Source organism: Pristiophorus japonicus, chromosome 13 (assembly GCF_044704955.1).
Source record: "Pristiophorus japonicus isolate sPriJap1 chromosome 13, sPriJap1.hap1, whole genome shotgun sequence".
Classification (NCBI taxonomy): domain Eukaryota; kingdom Metazoa; phylum Chordata; class Chondrichthyes; family Pristiophoridae; genus Pristiophorus; species Pristiophorus japonicus.
In genome coordinates this window covers 175,914,392-175,935,319 of record NC_091989.1, presented here as the reverse complement: position 1 = coordinate 175,935,319, position 20,928 = coordinate 175,914,392, and the positions used below count along the sequence as shown (strand labels likewise).

The 20,928-nt window shown below is 44.1% G+C and overlaps 1 protein-coding gene across 1 annotated transcript in view; it reads right to left on the bottom strand.

Moving 5' to 3' along the window:
- The window catches only part of wwox (WW domain containing oxidoreductase), a 1,164,136-nt gene that overhangs the window by 411,785 nt on the left and 731,423 nt on the right, over positions 1-20,928 (bottom strand). The window lies entirely within an intron of this gene.

Genomic DNA, 20,928 nt, shown 5'->3' with positions numbered 1-20,928 from the left:
GAGTGCAGCCCTCAACAGGTTTAAATGAATGTGGTAGATAAGCATGATAACTGCACAGTGCTTTGGTCCCCATTTGCTTTGTGCAGTTGAGAGTAGCTGGCACTGTACACCGGGACAGATTATCAAAGTTTTGATTTTTCATTTTAGTTGTCAAGGATCATTTGGAAGCTGCGTTTTTCCCAAAATGCTCAGAGTAAATAGACCATCAACTGTTATTTCAGGTTTGCAACAGATACCATCTGCTGGTTTGAAAAAAAACCCTAAAATTTTGTCTCTGAACGTTTTCAAAATGAAACCTGATATGGCGACAGATTCCGTGGTTCACTGCTAAAAATATTTAGCTTCCATTTATAAGTTGATGACTGACGGACAAGTATTTTGGAGACATAATCAGTTGGAGAGTTCGTGCTTCTGTGTTAGCCAGCTGCAATTCTAGGGCAGGAAGGTATCACAAAGAGGATTAATAAATACTCAAATTGAGACATCGTTTTTGCAAAGGGTGTTATTAGAATCTATGTTTGCAGTAAGCTTATCCACAATGTATACAATGCTTTTCCCAAGGTTGTTGAATCTGTAACCTGTAAAACTGTGCTCTCTGACACTATGAGTGAGTTAAACAACCTTTCTCATCAGAGTATTTATCAACACCAATAATCTTGCAGAAATTGTTCTTTGCATTTCAGGCTTTATACGCAGGAGCTATTTAATGTTGGCAAGGTCATTATTTCATGTTTGTAAGTCCTGCAGCAGTCAAATTGCATAAGAACTTGTGCCGATAACACATCACGTCATGAAATGTTCTTGGGGTTTGTACAACACTGCAAGACATCATCCACTGCACCACACTAGTTCCCTTAAGTTCCATTAAGAGTCAATTATATCGTTTGTAGTGGGAGTGGAGTCGCATTTAGACCGGATCAGGTAGGGGTGGTAGTTTCACTTGGTGGGAAACCATTAATGAATCAGCAGAGTACTTATGATAATCCAGCAGCTTTCACGATCATTTTCTGAATTCAGATTTCACAACTTGCCATAGTGGGATTTGAACTTGTGCCCTTCGGGTTGCTAGGGCAGTACCATAACTGCGTCGTTACCATACCTTATTGACAACTCCCCATGCCCACTTTTCTTCCTGCTTTCCTACAGTATAACAGTGACTACACTCCAAAAGTACTTCATTGGCTGCAAAGCGCTTTGAGACGTCCAGTGGTCGTGAAAGGCGCTATATAAATACAAGTCATTCTTTCTTCTAGGGGAGGAAATAGCCTTCAGCATGTGCAGCTCTGCAATAATATTGCTGAAATCAGAAGCCCAGCAGCGCTGAGTTTAGAATTTTATTTTTCACCATTCATGTATTGGTTCTCCAACATGCTTTGCCATAGTACCATAGTACAGAGAAGATTTACAAGGATGATACCAGAAATACGAGGATATACATATCAGGAAAGGATGAACAGGCTGGGTCTCTTTTCTCTTGAAAAAAGGCTCAGGAGTGACCTAATAGAGGTCTTTAAAATTATGAAAGGTTTTGATAGAGTGGATACAGAGAGAATGTTTCCACTTGTGGGGAAGAGCATAACTAGAGACCATCAATATAAGATAGTCAGCAAGAAATCCAATAGGGAATTCAGAAGAAACTTTTTTACCCAGAGAGTTGTGAGAATGTGCAACTTGCTACCACAAGGAGTGGTTGAAGCGAATAGTATAGATGTCTTTATGAGGGAGAAGGGAATAGAGGGTTATGCTGATAGATTGAGATGAGGGAGAAGGCTCGAGTGGAGCATAATGCGGTTGTTTCTGTGCAATGTAAATTATCATATATGAAGCAGCTCTATAGTTTCTGTGGTACTATAGATATAATTTACACGTTTGCACTGTGATGTCTGTTCGAATATTGCAGTCGGGTGCCTAAAAAAAATGGGGTCCTTTTTGAAAAATCTGTGTCTGTGAAAAATTGTTTTTTTCAGTATTTTTCTACATTACACATGCCAGATAATCTTTTTTCATGCTACCATCTTGGCTTTTACTCCTTGTCCCAAAACCTGACTTCAGCTGGCTTTATGCCAAGTCCTGCAGCAGTCAAATTACATAAGAACTTAAGAAATAGGAGTAGGAGTAGGCCATTCGGCCCTTCAAGCCTGCTCCACCATTCAATAAGATCATGGCTGATCTTCGACCTCAACTCCATCTTCCCGCACTATCCCATATCCCGTGATTCCCTTAATTTCCAAAAATCTATTGATCTCTGTCTGTAATATCCTCCCTTCATAGGCACTCCATCGGAGTCGAGGATGAATTAGAAACATAGAAACATAGAAGCATAGAAAAATAGAAAATAGGTGCAGGAGTAGGCCATTCTAGCCTGCACCGCCATTCAATGAGTTCATGGCTGAACATGCAACTTCAGTACCCCATTCCTGCTTTCTCGCCATACCCCTTGATCCCCCTAGTAGTAAGGGATTCATCTAACTCCTTTTTGAATATATTTAGTGAATTGGCCTCAACAACTTTCTGTGGTAGAGAATTCCACAGGTTCACCACTCTCTGGGTGAAGAAATTCCTCCTCATCTCAGTCCGAAATGGCTTACCCCTTATCCTTAGACTGTGTCCCCTGGTTCTGGACTTCCCCAACATTGAGAACATTCTTCCTGCATCTAACCTGTCTAACCCCGTCAGAATTTTAAACGTTTCTATGAGGTCCCCTCTCAGTCTTCTGAACTCCAGTCAATATAAGCCCAGTTGATCCAGTCTTTCTTGATAGGTCAGTCCCGCCATCCCGGGAATCAGTCTGGTGAACCTTCGCTGCAGTCCCTCAATAGCAAGAATGTCCTTCCTCAGGTTAGGAGACCAAAATTGTACACAATACTCCAGGTGTGGCCTCACCAAGGCCCTGTACAACTGTAGCAACACCTCCCTGCCCCTGTACTCAAATCCCCTCACTATGAAGGCCAACATGCCATTTGCTTTCTTAACCGCCTGCTGTACCTGCATGCCAACCTTCAATGACTGATGTACCATGACACCCAGGTCTCTTTGCACCTCCCCTTTTCCTAATCTGTCACCATTCAGATAATAGTCTGTCTCTCTGTTTTTACCACCAAAGTGGATAACCTCACATTTATCCACATTATACTTCATCTGCCATGCATTTGCCCACTCACCTAACCTATCCAAGTCACTCTGCAGCCTCATAGCATCCTCCTCGCAGCTCACACTGCCACCCAACTTAGTGTCATCCGCAAATTTGGAGATACTACATTTAATCCCCTCGTCTAAATCATTAATGTACAGTGTAAACAGCTGGGGCCCCAGCACAGAACCTTGCGGTACCCCACTAGTCACTGCCTGCCATTCTGAAAAGTACCCATTTACTCCTACTCTGACAACCAGTTCTCAATCCATGTCAGCACACTACCCCCAATCCCATGTGCTTTAACTTTGCACATTAATCTCTTTGTGTGGGGCCTTGTCGAAAGCCTTCTGAAAGTCCAAATATACCACAGCAACTGGTTCTCCCTTGTCCACTCTATTGGAAACATCCTCAAAAATTTCCAGAAGATTTGTCAAGCATGATTTCCCTTTCACAAATCCATGCTGACTTGGACCTATCATGTCACCTCTTTCCAAATGCGCTGCTATGACATCCTTAATAATTGATTCCATCATTTTACCCACTACCGATGTCAGGCTGACCGGTCTATAATTCCCTGTTATCTCTCTCCCTTCTTTTTTAAAAAGTGGGGTTACATTGGCTACCCTCCACTCCATAGGAACTGAACCAGAGTCAATGGAATGTTGGAAAATGACTGTCAATGCATCCACTATTTCCAAGGCCACCTCCTTAAGTACTCTGGGATGCAGTCCATCAGGCCCTGGGGATTTATCGGCCTTCAATCCCATCAATTTCCCCAACACAATTTCCCTCAGTTCCTCCTCCTTACTAGACCCTCCGACCCCTTTTATATCCGGAAGGTTGTTTGTGTCCTCCTTAGTGAATACCGAACCAAAGTACTTGTTCAATTGGTCCGCCATTTCTTTGTTCCCCGTTATGACTTCCCCTGATTCTGACTGCAGGGGACCTACGTTTGTCTTTACTAACCTTTTTCTCTTTACATATCTATAGAAACTTTTGCAATCCGTCTTAATGTTCCCTGCAAGCTTCTTCTCGTACTCCATTTTCCCTGTCCTAATCAAACCCTTTGTCCTCCTCTGCTGAGTTCTAAATTTCTCCCAGTCCCCGGGTTCGCTGCTATTTCTGGCCAATTTGTATGCCACTTCCTTGGCTTTAATACTATCCCTGATTTCCCTTGATAGCCACGGTTGAGCCACCTTCCCTTTTTTATTTTTACGCCAGACAGGAATGTACAATTGTTGTAGTTCATCCATGCGGTCTCTAAATGTCTGCCATTGCCCATCCATAGTCAACCCCTTAAGTATCATTCGCCAATCTATCCTAGCCAATTCACCCCTCATACCTTCAAAGTTAGCCTTCTTTAAGTTCTGGACCATGGTCTCTGAATTAACTGTTTCATTCTCCATCCTAATGCAGAATTCCACCATATTATGGTCACTCTTCCCCAAGGGGCCTCGCACAACGAGATTGCTAATTAATCCTCTCTCATTACACAACACCCAGTCTAAGATGGCCTCCCCCCTAGTTGGTTCCTCGACATATTGGTCTAAAAAACCATCCCTTATGCACTCCAGGAAATCCTCCTCCACCGTATTGCTTCCAGTTTGGTTAACCCAATCTATGTGCATATTAAAGTCACCCATTATAACTGCTGCATCTTTATTGCATGCACCCCTAATTTCATGTTTGATGCCCTCCCCAACATCACTACTACTGTTTGGAGGTCTGTACACAACTCCCACTAACTTTTTTTGCCCTTTGGTGTTCTGCAGCTCTACCCATATAGATTCCACATCATCCAAGCTAATGTCCTTCCGAACTATTGCCTTAATTTCCTCCTTAACCAGCAATGCTACCCCACCTCCTTTTCCTTTTATTCTATCTTTCCTGAATGTTGAATACCCATGGATGTTGAGTTCCCAGCCCTGATCATCCTGGAGCCACGTCTCCGTAATCCCAATCACATCACATTTGTTAACATCTATTTGCACAGTTAATTCATCCACCTTATTGCAGATACTCCTTGCATTAAGACACAAAGCCTTCAGGCTTGTATTTTTAACACCCTTTGTCCTTTTAGAATTTTGCTGTACAATGGCCCTTTTTGTTCTTTGCCTTGGGTTTCTCTGCCCTCCACTTTTCCTCATCTCCTTTCTGTCTTTTGCTTTTGCCTCCTTTTTGTTTCCCTCTGTCTCCCTGCATTGGCTACCATCCCCCTGCCATATTAGTTTAACTCCTCCCCAACAGCACTAGCAAACACTCCCCCTAGAACATTGGTTCCGGTCCTGCCCAGTTGCAGACCGTCCGGTTTGTACTGGTCGCACCTCCCCCAGAACTGGTTCCAATGCCCCAGGAATTTGAATCCCTCCCTGCTGCACCACTGCTCAAGCCACGTATTCATCTGCGCTATCCTGCGATTCCTACTCTGACTAGCACGTGGCACTGGTAGCAATCCCGAGATTACTACTTTTGAGGTCCTACTTTTTAAATTTAGCTCCTAGCTCCTTAAATTCGTTTCGTAGGACCTCATCCCTTTTTTTACCTATGTCGTTGGTACCAATGTGCACCACGACAACTGGCTGATCTCCCTCCCTTTTTAGAATGTCCTGCACCCGCTCCGAGACATCCTTTACCCTTGCACCAGGGAGGCAACATCCCATCCTGGAGTCTCGGTTGCGGCCGCAGAAACGCCTATCTATTCCCCTTACAATTGAATCCCCTATCACTATCGCTCTCCCACTCTTTTTCCTGCCCTCCTGTGCAACAGAGCCAGCCACGGTGCCATGAACTTGGCTGCTGCTGCCCTCCCCTGATGAGTCATCCCCCTCAACAGTACCCAAAGCAGTGTATCTGTTTTGCAGGAGGATGACCACAGGGGGCCCCTGCACTACCTTCCTTGCACTGCTCTTCCTGTTGGTCTTCCATTCCCTATCTGGCTGTGGACCCGTTCCCTGCAGTACGACCAACTCGCTACACGTGCTACTCATGTCATTCTCAGCATCGTGGATGCTCCAGAGTGAATCCACCCTCAGCTCCAACTCCGCAACGCAGACCGTCAGGAGCTGGAGGCGGACACACTTCCCGCACACGTAGTCGTCAGGGACACTGGAGTCGTCCCTGAGTTCCCACATGGTACAGGAGGAGCATAACACCCGACCGAGCTCTCCTGCCATGACTTAACCCTTAGATACACTTAAATTGGCAACAACAATGCTAAAGTTTACTTACTGTTACAGAAGAGAAAAAAGAAAAACTACTCACCAATCACCAGCCAATCACTTACCCCCTTGGCTGTGACGTCACCTTTTGATTTCTTTCTACTTCTTTTTTGCCTTCTCTCCCCGCTGCAGCTGCACAGGTACGCCTCTCGCTGCCGCTGGGCCTTTATAGGCCTCACCAACGCCAGGAACTCCCGCCTCTCGGACTGCCGCCGCCTCTCGCTGCTGCTGGGCCTTTATAGGCCTCACCAACGCCAGGAACTCCCGCCTCTCGGACTGCCGCCGCCTCTCGCTGCCGCTGGGCCTTTATAGGCCTCACCAATGCCAGAAACTCCCGCCTCTCGGACTTAAAGTGCTGTCTTGAGTATACTCAACGACTGAGCATCCACAGCCCTTTAGGGTAATGAAATTCCAAGGATTCACCACCCTCTGAGTGAAGAAATTGCTCCTCATCTCAGTCTTAAATGGCTGACCCCTTATTCTGAGACTGTGACCCCTGAATTCTGGACTTCCCAGCAAGGGGAGACATCCTCCCAGCATCTACCCTATCAAGCCCTGTAAGAATTTTATATGTTTCAATGGGATTACCTCTCATTCCTCTAAATTCTAGGGAATATAGACCTAGTCTCCTCAATCTCTCCTCATAGGGCAATCTTCCCATCCCAGGAATCAGTATGGTGAACCTTCGTTACACTTCCTCTAGGGCAAATATATTCTTCCTCAGGGAAAATTATACACCTTACTACAGATGTGATCTCACCAAAGCCCTATAAAATTGCAGTAAGACGTCTTTACTCTTATACTCAAATCCTTTTGTAATGAAGGACAACATATTTTCTTTCCTAATTGCTTGCTGTACCTGCAACTTAACTTTCAGTGATTCGTGTACAAGGACACCAGGTCCCTCTGAACACCAACATTTACCAGTCTCTCATCATTTAAAAAATATTCTCTTTTTCTATTTTTCCTACCAAAGTGGATAACTTCACATTTCTCCATGTTATATTCCATCTTCCATGTTCTTGCCCACTCACTTATATACCCTTGATATCCCCTCGAAGCCTCCTCACAACTTACTTAACCAACTTACTTTCCCATTATTGTATTTTAATTCTAGTGCTATTTTAAGTTTTTTGTTGAATTTCCTCTCTGCCCACAGCTGCAAGAAATGGTTCTTTGTTTGCGAAGATCTTGTGTTTGCTGAGTTCACCTCACTGAGCAATCCATTTGTTAACCGCCCCCTCTCCCCCCCGCCCCCCCCACCATAGAATTTCAGTCCAATCACATCCACCTTTCTTGCCAATATTTTGGTTCAACCATCTTCCTAATTTATATGCTAAAAAAAATTAACAATTTGTCCAGCACAATACTAATCAATTTGCCAACGATATTAGATCATCAGTAAAACAATAAAAAACTGACTTGCACCAAGACAAGAGGTCACACGTATTGGAGAAGGTGGTTGTGAGGCCCCCTTCTAACCAATGTCGAATTATACGTGCTTGGTGATGTACAAGGAAGACACTGCAGAAAAAGAAAACGTTACCAGCTATGTGCTGTAGATGGTTTGCTAGTTCTACACTATTATTTTAATGTGCGAGATTCAAGAGGATAGAAGGAAGATAAAAACATCTCCTCCTTCTGCTTCCGTGAACGATGGAGACGAAAAGAACAGTGCAAAATCAGTAACGATAGCATATGGAAGGTAAGACATCTTACTTTGGCAAATAACTGACGGGTCTGAGGTTTCTTCTGATTCGCCTGATCACCTGAGAGCATTTTCTGGCAGAAGATTCTTAAATTGGCTACTGTCCTTTTGATTGTTTTTGCCTCTCCAAGTTGGTGGTGGGGTGGGGGGAGAAGAGGGACTGGTACATGGGGATACATATATATGAGCCTGATGGTCTTCTCTCATCCTGGGTCCATAACAGAAATCATTAACAAAGTCATGATCATTGACAACACTGGATATTACTTGATACCCTTCAAAAACCCATTCAAATCAATTGAGTAGGAAATTCTAATTGTAAAATCAGATTTTAAACTAAAACGCGAAGCACTAGAAGCAGTGGTGGACTCAGGCTTGTTAATCAATGCAATGGGTATTTCAGTGGTGGGTGTTAGTGCGTTGAAACAATTTTTTACAGCCCGTTTTTCCTCGGATCGCACCAGCTGACATCTCCACATGTCATCGTAAATCCAGCCGTGAACCTACAGTAAATGGCTAGACTGTTACATTTAACAGCTGCATGCCAGCGAATTTATCATCTTTTTTGCCATTTGAACCGCCTTTCGCGTTGACCTTTCATTGGCTACCACACTCGTCAGGTCTTCAATTAGTTTTGTGGGTGGGGGTGAAGGAACTGAAATTACATTTTTTATTCTTTTGCCGTTCATGGAAACATCTCCGTGTGATTTGCACTTTCGTTTAATTCTCCTCTCCAATAGCAGGGCAACTTTCTCACTTTATGATTTAAAAAAAAATCTCAATGTTCTTTTGGACATGGAATTTCTCCTTAAATTTTCTTCAGTAAAGAGGGATAAAGAAAAACAAAATCCAGAGGAATCAGAAAAAGGAGAGTGGCATGTAAGGTGTGATAAATTCTCTTGCCTTGTCTGAATAAATATGAAGCAACATGAAATTTATTCTGGACAGCTAGATACTGTACATGAGTGTCTGCTTGTTCCGTCTCACAGCTGCATTATGGCAGTTGTATCACTCCTCAACAGTGGCTATACTGTATTTGTAATTCCATTGATTGCTGCTGGTGTGCTGCAAGCGTTGATGTATTCCTTGTCAGCATATTCACTTGCTTACTCTCTTGCGGCTTAAAGGGAAATGGTCTCCAATGAACAGCACATCTTAGGGTCCCCTTTGCTCTTCAGCATGTTATTCTTGCTCATCTCAAGTCTGTTCCCCCCCCCCTCCCCCAAATTCTTACAGGGCTTGACAGGATAGATGCAGGGAGGATGTTTCCTCTGGCTGAGGAGTCTAGAACCAAAGGTCACGGTCTCAGAAAAAGGGGTCATCCATTTAAGACTGAGAAGAGGAGAAACTTTTTCATTCAGAGGGTGGTGAATCTCTGGAAGTCTCTACCCCAGAAGGGTGTGGAGGCTCAGTCATTGAGTATATTCAAAACACAGATCGATAGATTTTTGGATATTAAGAGAATCAAGGGATTATGGGGATAGTGCAGGAAAGTGGAGTTGAGGTAGAAGATCATCTAGAAACATAGAAACATCTACGACCTTATTGAATGGTGGAGCAGGCTTGAGGGGCCGAATGGCCTACTCCTGCTTCTAATTCTTACGCTCTTATTTTTTAAGTTCTTACACACATCGTGACTTGATGGTGAGGATGAATAGGTAATCAGGCCAATGGTGTTCTTCAAACAAGGGCAAGGAGCTTTGCAATCACAGCCCGACTTGCTCTTAAATTTTCCATCCCGAGGAAAGGAGAAGTGACTCGTAGAGGGCTAACTTTAACCTAACCCCAGCTGGGCGGGAAGCTCACGGGATTGGGAAGGCCGGTTTTACATCCCGCCCAATATTACTCTCCATTGACTTCAATCGGGTGTCTTGCGGAGCCAGCGTTGCACCCAATCCCGGCAGTTTTCCGACGGACGGGTTAGGTTAAAATTGACCCCGGTCCTCTGCCGAACTTAGATCAGATCAGAGTGTGGGAATTGGGAAGGAAATCTTGCACTTTCCTACTTTGGTCACAGTGTGCCAGCAGGCTTGTCATGCTGTGTTATTGAGCTGCTTGTTCCTGATCAGCAAATATCCTTTTTTTTTTATCTCACACAGTTTTATTTTGCAATGAGTGCACAAAACAGTTTAATCCTTTGAGGTCTGCTGTACCGAAACTTTTTTAAAAAGGTAGCCATTCACTTTTATAAATCAGAAAATCTTGCAAGCTAAGAAGGGCTCTCTCAATTTCTTATTTAATACTAATTCGCACACAGTATTAAACTCTGTGCTAGGCATTAAGCCCTACTACATTTCAGGTTGATCATGTAAACATTGCTTCCACCATTTGGAGTGTTTCTCTTATTATTCAGCCAAGTTGCTTGCTAACATGCTGGCCGACAGTGAAGTGCAAGGTCATGGAAAACAGAAACATAAGAACATAAGAATTAGGAACAGGAGTAGGCCATCTAGCCCCTCGAGCCTGCTCCGCCATTCAAAAAGATCATGGCTGATCTGGCCGTGGACTCAGCTCCACTTACCTGCCCGCTCCCCGTAACCCTTAATTCCCTTATTGGTTAAAAATCTATCTATCTGTGACTTGAATACATTCAATGAGCTAGCCTCAACTGCTTCCTTGGACAGAGAATTCCACAGATTCACAACCCTCTGGGAGAAGAAATTCCTTCTCAACTCGGTTTTAAATTGGCCCACCCGTATTTTGAGGCTGTGCCCCCTAGTTCTAGTCTCCCCGACCAGTGGAGACAACCGCTCTGCCTCTATCTTGTCTATCCCTTTCATTATTTTAAATGTTTCTATAAGATCACCCCTCATCCTTCTGAACTCCAACGAGTAAAGACCCAGTCTACTCAATCTAGACCCAGTCTACTCAATCTTGAAACATGGATTCAAACCAAGGCCTCAGAGGTGAAAGGTCAGTGCTCCAACTTACTAATGGGTCTGCACCACGTCTGCAACACATGAGGATCTCCCCGTTTGCCTGGGCCCTAAACTCTGGAATTCCCTGCCTAAATCTCTCCGCCTCTCCGCCTCTCTAGCCTCCTTCAAGACGCTCCTTAAAATCTACCTCTTTGACCAAGCTTTTGTTCACCTGTGCTAATGTCTCCTTATGCGGCTCGGTGTCAAATATTTTATCCCACACTACTCCTGTGAATCACCTTGGGACGTTTCATTACGTTAAAGGCGCTATATAAATACAAGTTGCTGTTGTATCATATGAACAGATGCATTCACGAATGCAAGTTTCCCAGGCTCAAATGAAAAAGCACTTACAATTATTTTTCACATTTTGTCTGCACCATTTTATTCGTGCAACTTGATTCACACACCCGAAAATCCTGTGTGGACCCAAATGTGAAATAGAGTGTTAGAAGCTGGCTCTAAGGAGTAGGTGACGGATTAACCAAAAACTTTTGGATATGTTGAGGAGTTAAGACTTCAAACTGAAAGCACTGCATCAACTTTACTTAACAAAGAGCAAAACACGATAAAGATATGGGCCCTGAAATTCCGGTTGAAGGTTTCTTTCGGATGAATGCCTCCGACCAGAGAATTTTTCCGAAAGTATCTGGTGGTCCCGGAGGAGCGTGGAATTCCATTGGGGAGGCCTTCCCTTCCTGCGCTGCAAAGTACGCTCCCATCCTCCAAGTTCCCACGCAGAAGGTGCAATCACGTGGGACTGCTCAACCAATCAGGTACAGTATTCGCAATTAATAGCAATGGGAACTCCGTATCGATGAGTTCTCATTGCTATTAATTGAGAAAAAAAACCCTAAAACAATATCAAATAAAAAATAAAAATACACGTCACATAATTTAAAATTAATTGAAATTAAAGCTAATAAATATCTCAGCGGAAACATTTTTTCCGAGATTTTAAAAAGTTTTAAAAATTATGGTTTAAAATAAATTTAATGTAGTGGGCGGGGTTTTTAAAAATAAAATGTGTATTTTTAATTTTATTTTTTATGTTTTAAGTGTGCTTTAAAACTCTTACGCCTGTAAAAGTAGGTTAAGCGCCTGCTTTTATCAGGTGCAAGAGTTTTGAGGACATTTGCTGGGCAAGATGTGGGTAAATATTGCAATCTTGCCCTTGCAAATGTCCTCGCTCCTGATATGCAGATGACCTGTCTAGCTTGACAGATCGGAAAAGACGGTTTCCAGTGCATGTGCATTGTGCGCTGAAAACCGGCTGTTGCGATGCCTTCCCGGGTCCGTACACACTCCATACGGACCCAGGGAGGCCGGGATTTCTCGGCCATGATCTGTGGTTGCTTATTCCGAACTTTATTTGTCATAACAATTTCAGTAAAATATAATAGTTGGCATTTGAAATATTCATGCAGCTGCATTATCGGCATTTTCCCACTAGGATTTCAGCGAATGTAATGGTGGGTGGGTGACATTTTTCTGCTCTGCTCACTGTGAACTGTGGAATACACCCGGCAGTACAGTTGTCGCTCTTCCAAAGTTAGGCTGGGTTCGGAAAGCACATAAGTGACATAATACCAGGGTGAAGTACTGGTACAGTGGGAGCAATCTGACATGACAAATTAGGAGTATCCCAGAGGAAAAGTGTTGATGTAGCATTAAAGCACCATTTTTCACTCTTAGCCTACTGACAATGGCTTTACAAAAGAAAATTGTTGGTACCGTTAAGCTTCTACATACGTCCTTTTGCTAAATCATTTAAAGGGTTTTTTAAATTTTAATTTATTCGTTCCTGGGATGTGGGTGTCGCTGGCAAGGCCAGCATTTATTGCCCGTCCCTAATTGCCCTTGAAATGGTGGTGGTGAGCCACCTTCTTGAACTGCTGCAGTCCGTGTGGTGAAGGTACTCTCACAGTGCTGTTAGGGAGGAAGTTCCAGGATTTTGACTCAGGGAGGACAAATTAATGGCAATATTTTTCCAAGTCAGGATGGTGTGCAACTTGCGGGGGTGGGGGGGTAACTTGCAAATGATGGTGTTCCCATGTGCCTGCTGACCTTATCCTTCTAGGTGGTAAATGTTGTGGGTTTTGGAGGTGCTGCCGCAGAAGCCTTGGCGAGTCGCTGCAATGCATATTGTAGATGATACACACTGCGGCCACGGTGCGCCCAATGGTGGAGGGAGTGAATGTTGAAGATGGTGGATGGGGTGCCAATCAAGCGGGCTGCTTTGTCCTGGATGATATCAAGCTTCTTGAGTGTTGTTGGAACTGCGCTCATCCAGGCAAATGGAGAGTATTCCATCACACTCCTGACTTGTGTCTTGTAGACGGTGGAAAGGCTTTGGGGAGTCAGGAGGTGAGGTCAGGAAAGTGGAGTTGAGGTCGATGATCAGCCATGATCTTATTGAATGGCGGAGCAGGCTCTAGGGGTTGTATGGCCTACGTCTGCTCCTATTTCTTATGTTCTTATGTGAGACACTCGCCGCAAAATACCGAGCCTTTGACCTGCTCTTGTAGCCACAGTATTTATGTGGCTCATCCAGTTACGTTTCTGGTCAATGGAGACCCACAGGATGTTGATGATGGGGGATTCGGCGATGGTAATAATCATGAGGCGGTGGTTAGACTCTCGCTTGTTGAAGATAGTCATTGCCTGGCATTTGTGTATTGCTTATCAGCCCAAGTCTGAATGTCATCCAGGTCTTGCTGCATTCGGGCATGGACTGCTTCATTATCTGAACAGTTGCGAATGGAACTGAACACTGTGCAATCATCAGCAAACATCCCCACTTATGACCTTATGATGGAGGGAAGATCATTGATGAAGCAGCTGAAGATGGTTGGGCCGAGGACATTGCCTTGAAGAACTCCTGCAGCGATGTCCCGGGGCTGTGATGATTGACCTCCAACCACCACAACCATCTTCCTTTGTGTTAGGTATGACTCCAGCAAGTTGAGAGTTTCCCCCCTGATTCCCATTGACTTCAATTTTACTGAGGCTCCTTGATGCTGCCTTGATATCAAGGGCAGTCACTCTGGAATTCAGCTCTTTTGTGCATGATTGGACCAAGGCTGTAATGAGGTCTGGAGCCGAGTGGTCCAGGTGGAACCCAAACTGAGCAACAGTGAGCAGGTTATTGGTGAGTGAGTGCCGCTTGATAGCACTGTTGACGACAACGTCCATCACTTTGCTGATGATTGAGAGTAGATTGATGGGGCAGTAATTGTCTGGATTCGATTTGTCCTGCTTATTGTGGACAGAGCATACCTGGGCAATTTTCCACATTGTCGGATAAATGCCAATGTTGTAGTTGTACTGAAACAGCTTGGCTACAGGTGCGGCTAGTTCTGGAGCTCTTCAGCAAGATTGCTGTGATGTTGTCAGGGCCCATAGCCTATGTTATATCCAGTGCACTCAGCTGTTTTGTGCTATCACGTGGAGTGAATCGAATTGGCTGAAGACTAGCTTCTGTGATGGTGGGGACCTCAGGAGGAGGCCGCTATGGATCATCCTTTCAGCACTTCTGGCTGAAGATGGTTGTACATGCTTCAGCCTTGTCTTTTGCATTCGCGTGCTGGGCTCCGTCATTATTGAGGAAGAGGATATTCATGGAGCCTCTTCCACCTGTTAGTTGTTTAATTAACAACCAACATTCACAACTGGATGTGGCAGGACTGCAGAGCTTTGATCTGATCCGTTGATTATGGTATCGCTTAGCTATATCCATAGCATGCTGCTTCCGCTGTTTAGCATGCATTTAATACTGTGTTGCAGCTTCACCACGTTGGCACCTGATTTTTAGGTACGTCTGGTGTTGCTTCTGGCATGCTCTTCGACACACCTTTTTGAACCAGAGTTGGTCCCTTGGCTTAATGGTAATGGTAGAGTGAGGGATATGTGGTGGAATACAATTCTGCTGGTGCTGATGGCCCACTGTGCCTCATGAATGCCCAGTTTTGAGCTGCTAGGTCTGTTCCAAATCTATGCCATTTAGCAAGATGGTAGTGCCACACAACACAATGGAGGGTTTCCCCAGTGTGAAGACAGGATCTCGTCTCCACAAGGACTGTGTAGTGGTCACTGCCATCAATGCTGTCATGGACAGATGTATCTGCGACGGTAAATTGGAGAGAATGAGATCAAGTAGGTTTTCCCTCGTGTTGGTTCTCTCACCACCTGCCACAGGCCCAGTCTGGCAGCTATGTCCTTCAGGACTCGGCCAGCTCGGTCAGTAGTGGTGTTACCGAGCCACTCTTGGTGATGGACATTGAAGCCACCCCACCCAGATTACATTCTGTGCCCTTGCTACCTTCAGTGCTTCTTGCAAGTGGTGTTCAACATGGAGGAGTACTGATTCATCAACTGAGGGAGGGCGGTAGGTGGTAATCAGCAGGAGGTTTCCTTGCCCATGCTTGACCTGAAGCCACGAGACTTCATGTGGTCCGGAGTTAATGTTGAGGACTCCCAGGGCCACCCTCCCGGATACCACTGTGCCACCAACTCTGGTGGGTCTGTCCTGCCGGTAGGACAGGACATACCCAGGGATGGTGATGGAGGAATCTGGGACATTGACTGGAAGGTATGATTCTGTGTATGACTATGTCAGGCTGTTGCTTGACTAGTCTGTGGGACAGCTCTCCCAATTTTGGCACAAGTCCCCAGATATTAGTGAGGAGGTATATGATACTCAATTAAGGTATGAACATCCAGGTTATCATTAGCTGAACTATTTTTATTGACCATGCAAACTTGAAGACTACCTCACCACCAATGCTCACATCTAAAAGCATAGTAGAGGTAAATCAAAGTAGTCACAAGATGAAGTCGTCCTAGTGTACATTCCTGTCTTGCGTAAAAATAAAAAAGGGAAGGTGGCTCAACCGTGGCTATCAAGGGAAATCAGGGATAGTATTAAAGCCAAGGAAGTGGCATACAAATTGGCCAGAAATAGCAGCGAACCCGGGGACTGGGAGAAATTTAGAACTCAGCAGAGGAGGACAAAGGGTTTGATTAGGGCAGGGAAAATGGAGTACGAGAAGAAGCTTGCAGGGAACATTAAGACGGATTGCAATAGTTTCTATAGATATGTAAAGAGAAAAAGGTTAGTAAAGACAAACGTAGGACCCCTGCAGTCAGAATCAGGGGAAGTCATAACGGGGAACAAAGAAATGGCAGACCAATTGAACAAGTACTCTGGTTCGGTATTCACTAAGGTGGACACAAACAACCTTCCGGATATAAAAGGGGTCAGAGGGTCTAGTAAGGAGGAGGAACTGAGGGAAATCCTTATTAGTCAGGAAATTGTGTTGGGGAAATTGATGGGATTGAAGGCCGATAAATCCCCAGGGCCTGATGGACTGCATCCCAGAGCACTTAAGGAGGTGGCCTTGGAAATAGCGGATGCATTGACAGTCATTTTCCAACATTCCATTGACTCTGGATCAGTTCCTATCGAGTGGAGGGTAGCCAATGTAACCCCATTTTTTAAAAAAGGAGGGAGAGAGAAAACAGGGAATTATAGACTGGTCAGCCTGACCTCAGTAGTGGGTAAAATGATGGAATCAATTATTAAGGATGTCATAGCAGCGCATTTGGAAAGAGGTGACATGATAGATCCAAGTCAGTATGGATTTGTGAAAGGGAAATCATGCTTGACAAATCTCCTGGAATTTTTTGAGGATGTTTCCAGTAGAGTGGACATGGGAGAACCAGTTGATGTGGTATATTTGGACTTTCAGAAGGCTTTCGACAAGGTCCCACACAAGAGATTAATGTGCAAAGTTAAAGCACATGGGATTGGGGGTAGTGTGCTGACATGGATTGAGAACTGGTTGTCAGACAGGAAGCAAAGAGTAGGAGTAAATGGGTACTTTTCAGAATGGCAGGCAGTGACTAGTGGGCTACCGCAAGATTCTGTGCTGGGGCCCCAGCTGTTTACACTGTACATTAATGATTTAGACGAGGGGATTAAATGTAGTATCTCCAAATTTGCGGATGACACTAAGTTGGGTGGCAGTGTGAGCTGCGAGGAGGATGCTATGAGGCTGCAGAGTGACTTGGATAGGGTTAGGTGAGTGGGCAAATGCATGGCAGATGAAGTATAATGTGGATAAATGTGAGGTTATCCACTTTGGTGGTAAAAACAGAGAGACAGACTATTATCTGAATGGTGACAGATTAGGAAAAGGGGAGGTGCAACGAGACCTGGGTGTCATGGTACATCAGTCATTGAAGGTTGGCATGCAGGTACAGTAGGCGGTTAAGAAAGCAAATGCATGTTGGCCTTCATAGCGAGGGGATTTGAGTACAGGGGCAGGGAGGTGTTGCTACAATTGTACAGGGCCTTGGTGAGGCCACACCTGGAGTATTGTGTACAGTTTTGGTCTCCTAACCTGAGGAAGGACATTCTTGCTATTGAGGGAGTGCAGCGAAGGTTCACCAGACTGATTCCCGGGATTGCAGGACTGACCTATCAAGAAAGACTGGATCAACTGGGCTTGTATTCACTGGAGTTCAGAAGAATGAGAGGGGACCTCATAGAAACGTTTAAAATTCTGACGGGTTTAGACAGGTTAGATGCAGGAAGAATGTTCCCAATGTTGGGGAAGTCCAGAACCAGGGGTCACAGTCTAAGGATAAGGGGTAAGCCATTTAGGACCAAGATGAGGAGAAACTTCTTCACCCAGAGAGTGGTGAACCTGTGGAATTCTCTACCACAGAAAGTAGTTGAGGCCAATTCACTAAATATATTCAAAAGGGAGTTAGATGAAGTCCTTACTACTAGGGGGATCAAGGGGTATGGTGAGAAAGCAGGAATGGGGTACTGAAGTTGCATGTTCAGCCATGAACTCATTGAATGGCGGTGCAGGCTAGAAGGGCCTATGTTTCTATGTTAGTGCTGCCCATTGCAACATCTGCCGATCAACTAATATCACAACAAACAAATTAACCAGCCATACATCTCATAACTATTTGTGGGATCATATAGAATCATGGAAAAATTTTGACACAGAAGGAGGCCATTTGGCTCATTGTGTCCATTCTGGTCAAAAAAGAGCTACCCAGCCTAATGATCGGATCAGCCATGATTGTATTAAATGGTGGAGCAGGCTCGAGGGACCGTATGGCCTACTCCTGCTCCTATTTCTTATGTTCTTATGTAATCCTATCTTCCAGCACTCGGTTCATAGCCCTGCAGGTCACAGCTCTTTTAAGTGCACATTCAAGTGCTTCCTTCCACTGAGCCAATTTTGGATCCAATTTGCCACTCTCCCTTGGATACCATGGGCTTTTACTTTTTGATCAGTCTACCATGTGGGACTTTGTCAAAACCCTTGCTAAAATCCATGTAGACTACATCAAAGGCACTATCCTCATTGACCCACCTGGTTAGCTCCTCAAAAAATTCATTCAAGTTAGTCAGACACAACCTTCCCTTAACAAGTCCATGCTGACTGTCCTTGATTAATCTGTGTCTTTCTAAATGAAGGTTTATCCTGTCCCTCAGAACTGGCTCTAATAATTTGCCTACCACCGAGGATCTTGCGGTGTGCAAACTAGCAGCTGCATTTGTCCGCATAACAGCACTTTAAAGTAATTAGCTGAATCTGAGGTGCTTTGAAATGTTTCTGAGAGATATGATGAAGTGCTACATAAATGCAAGACTTTCATCTTTATTTGGTCTTATTCTGCAAAGGGCAAGGATCCAGAAGAGGGGTTGGGGAAGAGGAAGGCAGGGAAATCTTGCTGGAGCCGGGGTAATGGATCTTAATTTTGAAGTGAACTTTATTGAGAGAGTTCCACAGAAATGAAATGTTATTGATTACACATAAAACACAGATCTAAATATACCTTAATGTTGCCCCTCAAGGCATTTTGGTTAAAGGAGCTTTGCTGCCAAAATGATGATGCAAGTGTTAGAACTGCTAAAATTCAACAGAAGGACCATTTTTATTTTTAGCCAGCTCACTATCATGGAACTGTGCCAGCTCAGCTGAAGCCAGAAGTGTGCGGACAAATGTGATAGGGTCACCGTCCAATCTGTTCTTACAACAGTTATCAAATTCCAAGGATAATTATTTTGTTTTGAGCATCTCCCATCTTCTTTCAAAAGGTGCACGGGATGGCCAATGTGGGAAATGAAACAATGCCCCACATGCGCATTGAGTGGCGCTCTTTTAAAACTAGGGATCAGGTGCATTCTTGGCCAAAGTAAAAAGAGCTTTGCATCGGATCTAACTGTGCTACACCTGACCTGCAAAGGCTTGATGCTGACACTGGATGTCCAATTGAAAAATATCCATAGACAACACCTTCAGGAGTACAATATTCACAAAAAAAGTCAATGAAAGCTACAATTAAGTCCCCATTTGTCTTATGGGGTTGTCTGCAATGGCAAGTGCACCATTGGAAGTGACCTCCTGATGTAAATTAAGTGACTGCAGAGCCACCAAAACCCACCTCAGGAATTAGATTCTCTCTCTGCCAGAAGCTATGATACGGAAGGCACTGTCAGATCCCGGAGCTTGAGCTGCCAGACAGTCCCCAAACAAATTAGCATTGTTTAAAGTTGCATATTTTGCTTTCTTTCAGAAATGACATGAAAAGCACAGTAAGATCCCGCAGCCCCTTTTGCCCTCTCTCTCCCCCAAACACAAACTTCATTTCATGCGCCAAAGGCAGATTTTGACAAATTCCAGCCATTTTATTTTAAACGCAGCCTAAAAAATTTTCGCCATTTAAAGCAACATTTTCACTTGGCCAAAGCATTTCATGTCAAAAGGCAAATTGTACAACTTTTCACATTGCGGGCCTTGAAAAGCAGGCTTTCCCTTCTGCATCTTGTCTTGATTTCATGTATCTGACTGACTTCCGCTTAGTATCTGAAATACCTTTGGAATTTTTCTTCCCATTCCTCTCCTTTTAATGCCTGAATTTCTCAATCTTATCGTCTTAACTTGGCCCTCTTACCTTAGAGGGTAAACTCTCCTTCTCTATAGGTTTCTCTCGTGTCTTGCTGGCCAGAACTGAAGACTGACTGTTGGTGGTGCAAAAGGTCTATGATTTGAATTATTGGTCTGTATGGAACTTCTGCCCGACACTGGGGAAGCTCTATACCAGGATGGAAGTGAAGTCACAAATTAAACTTTGCAACAATTGCACAAACAGTTCTGCAATGTAAACCAATTGACCTTTACGGTTGAAAGAGTAGATTCCTGGCAGCAGAACAGCTGAGGCGGAGGAGGCTCTTTCTCATCAATTTCTGTCTCAATATCCCTCCTCTACTTCCCTGAGCCATCATACTCACTTAAAAGCAAAACACTGCGGGTGTTGGAAATCAGAAATAAAACCATCATACTTACTGTCTGATTAAGCAACTTTGCTCACATCACAACTCTCCCTCAGCCTTTCCATCCTTTGTAAATTTCAGCCTTTTTTTAAAATGACTAAACTAAATCAGCTGGCAAGGAAATAGATAAAAACCATATGCATAATGCACACTTAACCAAGTTTCTCATCCAACCCACACAATCCGAGTCTATATGACCAGTCATGAGTAATTATTTGGCAATGGATTTCTGTGACCAGAAATAGTTTCTCTTAAAATTTCACCAAGTACATTTTAGAAAAAAACATGTTGACAAAATGTTGGGTTGTGCAAATAAATCCATAGTTCCTCTTGCAAACAATAAAACACATCAGCTAATTGTAGAATGGATTTCCTTTATTCACAAGAACAGGCCATATTGATAAATCCAGATGAGGGGGGACCATATGGCCCATCTAGTTCATCCATCCACAGAAACCTACAAATCCCCCATCGCAGCATCTAAGTACCTCTCGTAAAATTCCAGAATTGTAAGCTCCATTGCCCTACCCAGAAGGCTATTACAGGTATTGGTCAGTTTTTTTACAATAAGTCTTTCTTGGTATTTGAAC